Source organism: Morone saxatilis, unplaced genomic scaffold, assembly GCF_004916995.1.
Source record: "Morone saxatilis isolate NCDOM2014 unplaced genomic scaffold, NCSU_SB_2.0 Contig12, whole genome shotgun sequence".
Classification (NCBI taxonomy): domain Eukaryota; kingdom Metazoa; phylum Chordata; class Actinopteri; family Moronidae; genus Morone; species Morone saxatilis.
In genome coordinates, this window is record NW_023339674.1 from 25,029,194 (window position 1) to 25,039,304 (window position 10,111).

General features: G+C 38.3%; 1 protein-coding gene across 1 annotated transcript in view; it reads right to left on the reverse strand.

The window, feature by feature from the left end:
• LOC118321455 overlaps positions 1-10,111 on the reverse strand; it is a gene marked incomplete in the record, with an annotated part of 33,764 nt that overhangs the window by 917 nt on the left and 22,736 nt on the right.

Sequence of the window (10,111 nt, forward strand, 5' to 3'; positions counted from 1 at the left end):
TATGGAGAATTCCCAGTTTTTCATGAAACTACTCATTTATACTTTCAGCTAGAAAAACCATTCAAACTCTCAAATTTCCACATATTTCAGAAATTTTAGCTGTCATTCTACTTTTCAAATCCCCAGTAAACAAATTCATACATTGACATAGAAACTCCATTGAGACTTTAAATTGTTCATGACAAGCAGGACCTTCTGGCATTAGGTCATCTTTTTACCTACCATACCTTTCATATTTTTGACACAATCTCAGTTCGAAATTCATGAACATTTCAGCTCTTCTTAGACCTTTCCATTAGTGTCTATAGCATGGAATGGAAGCGAAAATCTCTATTAAATGAAGCCTGTTAAACACAGGAGACACAGCAGTCCTATCACCATGGCAACACTTAACTGCAGTTGGCAACACACAGCTGATTGAGATGAGCTAATTAACCCAGTTTGACAGAGAGACAGGCAGACATACAGGCAGAGAGAAAGAGAAACAGACACAGATAGACAGAAAGAAAGACCGACGGAAAGAAGGACAGACAGGTTCAAGTATTTTTTAAGATTTAAACTAAATACAAATTTACTAATGCAAATTAAATCCAGCAGTTTAGCTTTCTCCACTTTGTCATCTTATATCCTATCATTCAATTGGAATCTTCATTCAAACCTTTTGAGGTACATTAAACTGTTCAGACCCATTCATGGTAATTAGACTCTTTAACAGTTTTCCAACTACAACACTCCTTCAGTTACTTCCAACAAACTTTGGTGAAACCACTCACCTACCGCAGTGAAGTAAGAAACCTGTGCAACATTTAGGGGGGTAGGTGAGTGCAGTCTCTGTGTGTATATTAAAAAAAAATTAAATAAATAAAGAGTGCAACAACATGGGAAACAGCGTAAAGAGTAATCATTGTGTTTTAGTGCAACAAAAACACACTGTGCTCTGTTTCCTAATGGACAGAGAGATGTGAAGACTCTAGAGATGAAGACCGGCAAACTATTCCACAAGCGCAGGTGAGAAACTGAGGTGAAGGAGGAAAAGCAGAGAGAGGAGTGGAGTGAATAAACTAATAATAGCTCTTCTTCAAGGGAAAGGATAATCCAGAAAGCAAAGATAGAAGGGAGAGTTGAGAAAGGCAGAAGCAGTAAGGGTGAGGAATCAAGTCACGAAATTTAACGGGAGTGACGGAGAGGACTAAGAAAGGTGGAAAGGAGACGAGAAGTGATGAGGAAGAGGACAAGATGACTGGTTTCAAACAACTTCTAAGTAAAAGCCCTTTATTCTTTTTATATAGACTGAAACATCAGAGAGGCCTCTTTAAAAAAAAAAAAAATACCTTGAGAAATTGTCTCATCATCACACGATGGGCAGGTTGCATTAGGGCTTGGACGAATAGTGGACTGCATTTTGCACTTTAACTACTCGCCACACACACGCAAACACACACACGCACCATAAACCTGACTGCATTATCCTCTTCCAAATGATTTGACCGCCCTGCACCAGGCTGCATATTCCCCTGCTGTCATGGGAGCCAGCAGCATTAAAGGTTCAATGACAACTTTATTAGAGGTGAGGGTCTGGAGTCTTAACCAATTATAAAGCTTGAATAAATGTCACGCTAATTATTTCCAGAAAGCCGTGAAATTGTAGTCGATTCTGCGTGAATAATCTACCTTCCAACACAATTCCACAGCTTGGTGCATGAGATTCATTTAAAAAGTGTGTGTATGTGTGTTTGTGTGTGTGTGTTCATTCACATTGCTATGTGTGGTTGATGTAATAGCCAAAGCTTCATTCAGGCCTATTTCACAATGGCTGAATAGAGCTCTTATCAAGGTGCATCAGCTTCATTTAGTTATTTTATTTGGTTGCAGTTTTTTTTTGTGTGAGGCAATCAGTCAGATGTCAAGCCACAAGTTGCTGGATCAGCTCATTGATTTGGATAAAAACATAGAGAGGAGAGGAGAGAAAAGAGAAGAAGAAAATTCATTTTCACAATAAGGGAGAAGTCCCATATGGGAGAAGCAGGTGTGACTTTATTCAGCATGTGCACTTTTTGCTGTTCCCTGGTGACCAAGATGGAGATGATGATATGACTGGGAGCTACCTCAAGTATTCTCCTGAAAAGGTTGTACACAAAGGCCAAAGTCAGCTTCCATAAAATGTGTTGAATGGCCAAAATCCCAGAGTCTGCCATCAGAGACCCCCTGAGTCAAGGGTGTAGGTTTGGTGTGTGTGCAGCCTTAACCTGATTCATATCTATTCTGTGGTGGGTCTGTGGGACCGAATATTATTAAAAGTAATTAGTTTGACATTTTTGGGAAATACACTTCGACAGCCATGAAGCAAGTACATTATCTTACTTTAGCATAGCATACAACTGCAAACACAAGGCCAAGCCAACCTAGCTCTGTCCAAAGTTCAAACATTTGAGTGAGATATTCAAGAAAAAAAATGTGAGACTTAGATAGATGCAAAGTGTGACATTTTGAGCTTTAGGAAGTTTGACAGTCTGAGACAGTCTGTTTCCCTGACTGTGATGTTAGCTTTGTTCAAGTGGGACAAGTTACACCTTTATCAGTAAGCCAGAATACTGGAGAATAAGTGGGGGGTTCTGGCATACAAGCATACCCAAAGTGACGGGGTTAATTAAAACAGATGCTCCCCAAAATGAAGTTTCCACTGAGACCATCACTGTTACACATGTGTAAAGGGTGGAATAGTGTGTATGGGATCTACTGTTAGTATCCTAAAAGAAAACAAACTGAAGATGTGTCCTTCTGAAAGCCATCAGGTTGCTGACACTGGCCTTTGTCACACCAGAATCAATCCCACTCAACACAAGTTACCCGAGGGACTGCTTACATGTCCCCCACCCTGCCTCTTCATAGACCTCCAAACTAAACACTCAACTTCATAAGTTGTTTACTGCCAAGGTTTCACATTCACTTTTCAATAAAGTTGACTCAAAAGGGGCTATATGCAGTAATCTAACTTTGGCTTTCTGAAAGTGTTTTTTGCAGTGGAGAAAAATCTCCCTGAGGGCAGTGTTTGGAGACTGGAATAAATTATAGACTGCTTTATTTAGGATTATACGCCTGCGAAGGGAGGCAATCAAAGAGACGCCAGCATTGATTTTGTTTTGAGAATGGTCGGAAATCCTGGTAAATGCTATAATGTCCATTTTCATACATTTCCTGACTTTTAATGTGGAAAAAGAAAATAAATAAAACAAGCTGTTCATTTTAGGCCCCTGTTATACTACTTATATAAGAGCAAGTAAAATACTCAAAAAGTCACAATTGAATAATCAATCATCTATGTGATACAGAGTCATTTGAAAAAGGAATCATGGTGTTTTTCTACTTACTCAACAGTAGCAGTAATATGTTATATTTTGTGTTACTCAGCGCAACATTAACTTGCTAGCAATAATTTTAGCTCAGCTACTAAATCGTCACATGACCCTCGCCTTGCAGGTTGTAGTGGCACCTCGAAAGTCCCCCACACCAGATACATCTGGATCAGACTCTAGCTCAGTGAGATCCTAAAAATACCATAGCGTATAATTCAAATAATAGCTCAGGCTTTTATTAGCTTCAATTACTGAACTCAACCTGCCTATATTCGAAACAGGTGTCTATATGGGACAGGCCTTCAATTCCTTTAGCACGAATGTCTTCCTCAGCACAGATGGGAAATGCTATTACATTTTAAAGTTTATTTGAAAAGGTATATTGTAATATCACTTAAAAATGTACTAAAAATAAGGATATTGGATAATATATCAATTACGAATCATTCATTTGATCTACAGAGAGCGAGAGACATGCACAGACAGAGAGCAGCATGTATCAAAATACTGTTAGCCAACCTTCGAATTTGTAGCCAGCAAGGTAACTTGTTTGTTTTTTTACTTTGGTGCTCAAGGTTTCCTTAAAATGAATTGAACAATGAGAATCTAACTGATCTAACAATGTGTTATATAACAAAACAGTTGTAACTTCACATAGGTGATCCAATAGGTGACCCAAGCAGTTCAGAACCCGGTCAAGGGGTGGGCTTTAAGAGGTTTTATACATCCAAAGAATCCAAAAAATCTAGACCAGGCATCTACTTGAAACCAGCGTTTATTTTTTAATTGAAGTTTTACGGTATTTAGTCCCTGCAAGAAACCAAGACCATTGGAAGGAAGATATGACCCTCAACTCTAACCCTACACAGGGTCTTGTCAAATTTTGCCTTTTTTCCAATGTTCCCTCCAACGTCATTATAATAATAATAATATTTTTTATTTTCAGAATATCATACAATAAAATTATACCACACTAATCAGTTCTGCTGGGGATAATGGGTATTGTATTAGTCTACCAAGTTGCTCACCTCTACTTTCTTTATCTTATGTTGAAGATTTTAAATATTTTTCTGTACATGGTAATACAAGATGGAACAGGGAGTGAAAGGCTGTCAGGAACAGAAGGCCAAGTGTGCTGAAACTAACGATTACTTTATGCTCACAAAATGTGACTCATCTCTCATGGCAACGACAATGACATGGGCAGAAATTTTGAGGCAGTGTTTTTGCCGTTTGAATCCAAGGCTAGGCTGATATAGTTTCAAAACGAATAACAATATTGCAGCATTTTCTTTGAGGAATAATAACGGCCCAAGCCCAAATCGTTGCACAGCCAAGACATCAGTTGGTAAAAAGCAGGTCATTGAACTGGTCCTCTCAGACTGGAGCCAGGTATATATACAAGAGCTGGGTTTGAGTTCTGGCAACTGGCTGTCAGCTTGTTGTTGAAGCTGCTACCTCAGTGAACCCAATCCCACTATCAAACTCTAAGAGCAAAAACAAAGAAATGACATCAACTCTATCCAGCAGTGTATGTAGAATTGTCAAAGCTAATGCTTACCAGGGGTGGGGAGTAACACATTACAAGTAACGCACATTTAAAAAAGGCTTTTCATCTGCCTTTTTTTTCAAATGTACTTCTACTCTTTACTCAAGTATATTTTTGAGCAAATAATCCACTTTTTATTTTGCTACATTTGCCATTTATATCTTCATTACAACTTGTCCACCTTTACAGCAGATGCCAAGCAGCTGCTCGGAAGAAAAAGAAGCACCACCTGTTTTCTGACCAAGATGTGATGATGATGAACCAAAACCCAGAACAGGAGGCAGCTTCCAGTGACAATGCCTGGCCACATCTGGTCAATTTTTATACCAAAATCTATAAAAATGACAGGACAGTTACATGATAAAGTGCTTGCTGTGCCTCCCAAAAAACCTCAAACATATTGAGATATATTGCACCTAGTGTAGATGATGTATGTAAATGTAGTTAGCTAGCTAACGTTATCGATGTAAATTTTTTATGTGTAACATTAATCTTTGATGTTATGATAATGACATTTACTTAGTGGTCCGTTGAGTTTTTAAACTGGTGTGCTTTTGAAAGAAGTTAACCTAGCGTAATGTGAGAAAGAGATGAGTGAGGAAGAGATGGAGAGAGAGTGGGAGATTGTTTATATCTCAGTTGAAAAGGTTGTAAAAGGAGAAAAGGAGAACATTTGACCAACGATTAGCCAGACAGAGGAGGGATCAACCTGCCCAGTTTGACTAAGGGTACCTTTAGTCCCAGTTGATGCAACTCATAAATAGAAAGTACATCAATGGATGCTCTGCCAGTAAAAATGGTAAGAAATGGGATTAAAATAATCGTAATTTTTTTTTTCATGTCCGTTACATTGGCTCTGCTTTTTCTTTATAGTAGTCGCTGACTGAAGGTCATACTTGACCCACCCTTTTATTTGCCATGACATCACTTATTAAATCCCCCGTTCTCTCTGTCCCCCTTCTGTCTTGGCACCTCGGGACTGGAAAGTGCTGTTTTCTTTCTAAGTATACCAAAATAGAAACATTAATATTTCAGCCATAAAGAGAAAAATCACATTTGCTGGGCCATAAAAGGCTGGTGCTTGACGATAGTGTGTTTTATTCTGGTGCAGTCGGCCTTGCTGCCCGGCTCTCTCTCATATTGATGCAGAGTACAGGGAATGGCTCTCACTGCCCTGCTCCAGAAGTGAACCTCTAAATCTTATCGCCTCCCTCCCTGTTTGGGACTTAGCTCTAGGACACATTTCTCTCATATTGTGTGTGTATGTGTATGCATGCAGATACATGTGAGTGAGTTCCTGTGTAAATGTCTCCACCTACAGGGCGTAGATGTAACAACCTCCCAACAAACCGCAGTAGTTAGCAAGTAGTTTTTGAGGTGTTAAATGATTTCGTCAACCTCCTTTAAAAACTTGGCCTAAGAAAGACAGACTCAGCTGAGCGAGTGTGTGCTTGGGTTTGTGCATGAAATCATTTATAGTGTTTTAAGAGTGTGTGTGTGCTATCAATGCAATCTAAAATCAATCTGTCCAATTTCTCCATTGTTCTTCAAGGACAGGAGATCCTTCAGGGACTTATAAAGGTTCCACTGGCTGCCTCCTGCTCTGGAGGGATGAAGTCATTGATCTGATGTTGGTGTATGGATAGTAGTTCTCCTAAAGCCAACATCTATTCTCTCATCCACACTACGGCATTCTGGGACAAAGCACTGGCCTCAATACACACTGTACGTATGATATTTTAGTATGATAGACTTATAAGAGCATTTCAGCTGTATATCTGTGAACATTTTACTAGTATGTGTGAATGCCTTTTAGTAGTTTATGTAAAAGGTCTCACTAGTTTTCAGAGCTGAGAGCTATTCAGCGTATGTAACAGCATTTGACTGTGTGAGGTTTTCAGTAGAGAATGAGTTTGGTTCTATATATATATGTGAGAGAAACATTTTATGCTGTGTATATGTGCACATAGTATGAAGTATGAAAGCATTTCAATAGTTTATGTGAAAGGTTTTCACAGTACTATATGAGAGCATTTTAGCAAACTTTACAAGTATGTGTGAAGGCTTTTCAACAGTTTTCATGAGAGCTTTTCAGTTGTGTATGTGAGCATATTATTTTGTGTTTCAGTGTATGTAAAAGCATTGTGCTTGTATGTGTGTGGTTTTCAGTACTTGCGAATGAGTTTCTTTTCAGATGTGTATGTGAGAGGAAAACATGTACAGTAAGGATGTAAGGAGTTCGGTCTAGACCTNNGAATTGAAATTGAATTGAATATAACAATTCTGAATAATGATAATATTTTTTATTAAAAATATAGTTAATTTTCCCAGTGAAAAAACAAATAAAAACCCGCACCAACAATTTGCCCAACCCAAGATGTTTTGAATAGAAAATAAGGATCTCTTTTTGGCAGTGGACAGTGGGACTACAGTATGTGTTTAACACTGTGCCAACAGAGACTTTTAATAAGGGATATAATGTTACTTGTCAATGAATGAAGTTGGAAGTAAGAACAATGAAGCACTCTGAAAAAAATGTGTGTGCGCTCACTTTAGTGGAATGGTAGTGCTTCAGAGCATATAGAGCATAGGGATCTGAGATCAGCAAACTCCCAAGACCAGGCCATAAATAAATAAGAAGACAATGAAATGATTAAATAAGCAATGTCCAGGGAGATAAAGAAAAATCTCTTTACTAATGTAAATAATTTGGGTAGTAATTTTATACCTTTTTAATAAATTCTGAATAGTTTTTTAAACACATATTTGTGGGGTGTTTTTCCTCATTCTATTTATTTTGACATTTAATATTACTCTTTTTCTAATTCTTTTTCTAAGAATCGGTTTTCAGTTTCTTTTTTATTAGTTCTTTTAGTGAAGTTGCTCTCTAGATAATTACGTGGTACCCTTACTGAACGTCTAATGTTACGGATATCCCTGTAGATTCAAACTTAAATCACATGTCTTCTCTCAACAACCTTCCTTACTGTATGGTTCATTTATAGCTATTCTGTATTTTTACACCTGCTCTTCTGTTACATACAGCACATACTGCATGTCTGAGGAACAATGCATCACTGAGAAAAACTGCAGCAGTCCTCCCCACAGTGAGCTCTCATGTGATTTTCTTGAAACTGTAAGGTGACTCCGTCCAGTCTTGGATTTCTCTGAGAAGAACAATCAACGAGAACAAAAAAATTAAGTCAGTTGTGTTCTTATGCACCCTCAGGTCTTGAACCAGTCTGTGATTCAAAATAAGTCAACCAACAGTGACATTTTAACTCAAAACCTTTTGTTTGGAAACAGCTGTTCTAACCACTGAACCGCAGTGTCAACCAAGAAAACTGGTGTGCAGACAAACGATTAACAAAAGAGGATGCCGAAGAAAAACAAACAAAACAGAACACAGCAACCTGCGGTGCACAAGTTGGAACAGAAAGTTAAACAGAATCAACTTTTGGAGATACACAACCCAATGTCACGCTGCGGTGGCCGAACCAGCGATCAGACCGATCCAACTGCTCCACAGTCAGTCTGAAATATTACTGAAACAGGCGCCATCAAGACGGAGTTCAGACTATGATACTCTCTCAGTTGCGTCCTTACTTGTTTTATTTTGTCTACCCAGCTTTGACGTCTGTCTGGCTTTCAGTCTACTCTGCAAAATAACAATATTAAGGAGCTTCTTTTGATTTGCATTCATTTGTTTGAGAGAGAGAGACAGACAGCTGTGGTCGGGTGAATGTGAAGAGAGAGCGCCGGTACTAAGAAAGCCAATGAATCAGAGAAATAATGCATTTACATTCTAAAGCACAAATAAACCCCCACCCCACACGTCACACCACCCTGGAGCTAATTGCCACAACGCCTGATTTGGTCTTAATACAGCCTAAGGGTCAAAGCTCCAAAAGTTTTTTATTTCCTATGGGTTAGACTTACATTTTGACTGAAATACGATTTGTGGGAACAGGGATTTATGACTTGTGAAAATAGCAGGACAGAGCAGCTCCAAATGTGTTTTGCTGCCACCTCTGGGGGCGGGGCTGGGACTGCATTGGCCACAAGGGACAGAACAGGGATTGGGTGGGGTCTGACTCACTGTTTGGAGGCTAAGGGATAGCCTGCTATGACTGTTAGATGAGATGGGGGGTTTTGGATGAAGACAGCTGCTAAACATAAACTGTAAATCACAGGATGTGAGATTTTTTATTTTCTTTAAACTGTGGGTGTCTTTCATTAATGTACACGAGTGGTTTAGTTGTACTCTGCTGCTCCCCCATTGCTATAATTTACATATGTTAGCTGTAAGGTAAGATGTTGTCATGGGGTAACAATAACAATCATCTGTTGCTACTGTGAGTACAGCTAAGAAAATTAAAATGGCAAAACTGCACAGTATAATGATTCTAGAGATAGAAAAGAATAATTGGAAAACGAGATTAAAAGACAGGATATGGAAGGATAAGCCAAAGGCTGACAGAAAAATGAATTAAAAATCAACGAGTGGAAACCGATTTTATTTCAACCTCTTTTTGTTCTAGCGAACATTAGGAAAAAACATAATGGATTCTTCCATTTGGCTATAATCACAGCAATGTTTCACACAGGCAGCAGCAAGAGTGATTGACTAAACACCAAGTAAAACTCAACTCAACTCAAAAATATCAATCCCTAAAATTTTAACATTGACATATCATTTTATGACTTAAGTGCAAGGTAAAGGGTCAGCCACCTACAGTGTTGGAGTGTGATGGGCATAGCCTCCTTATGGGATCTAGTACAATTTACTCCATTTGTTTGCATTCAGTTTATCCTAACAATATTTATGTTTTGTTAAATTTTTTGAGTAAATACACTTTTGATTTCATATATTTCAATTACATTTGACTTAAAAATATTGCTTCGACTAAACTTTGTTTTAAAGGACCAGTGTGTAGAATCAGGTAGCATCTACCTGTGAAGTTACAGATTGCAACCAAGTGAACACTGCTCGCCTTCCAAGTGTGTAGGAGAACATACAATGGCCAAAAAACACAAAAAGTCCAATCTAATCTTGTTTTGGTTTATACGATCTGGGCTACTGTAGAAAATTGGCAATTCAACACCAACTCACTCAGTAGATAAAAACAGCTCATTCTAAAGGTAATACAATAATTCTTTCTTTCAGGTGATTATACACTAATGAAAACATACCTGTTAATATTCAATT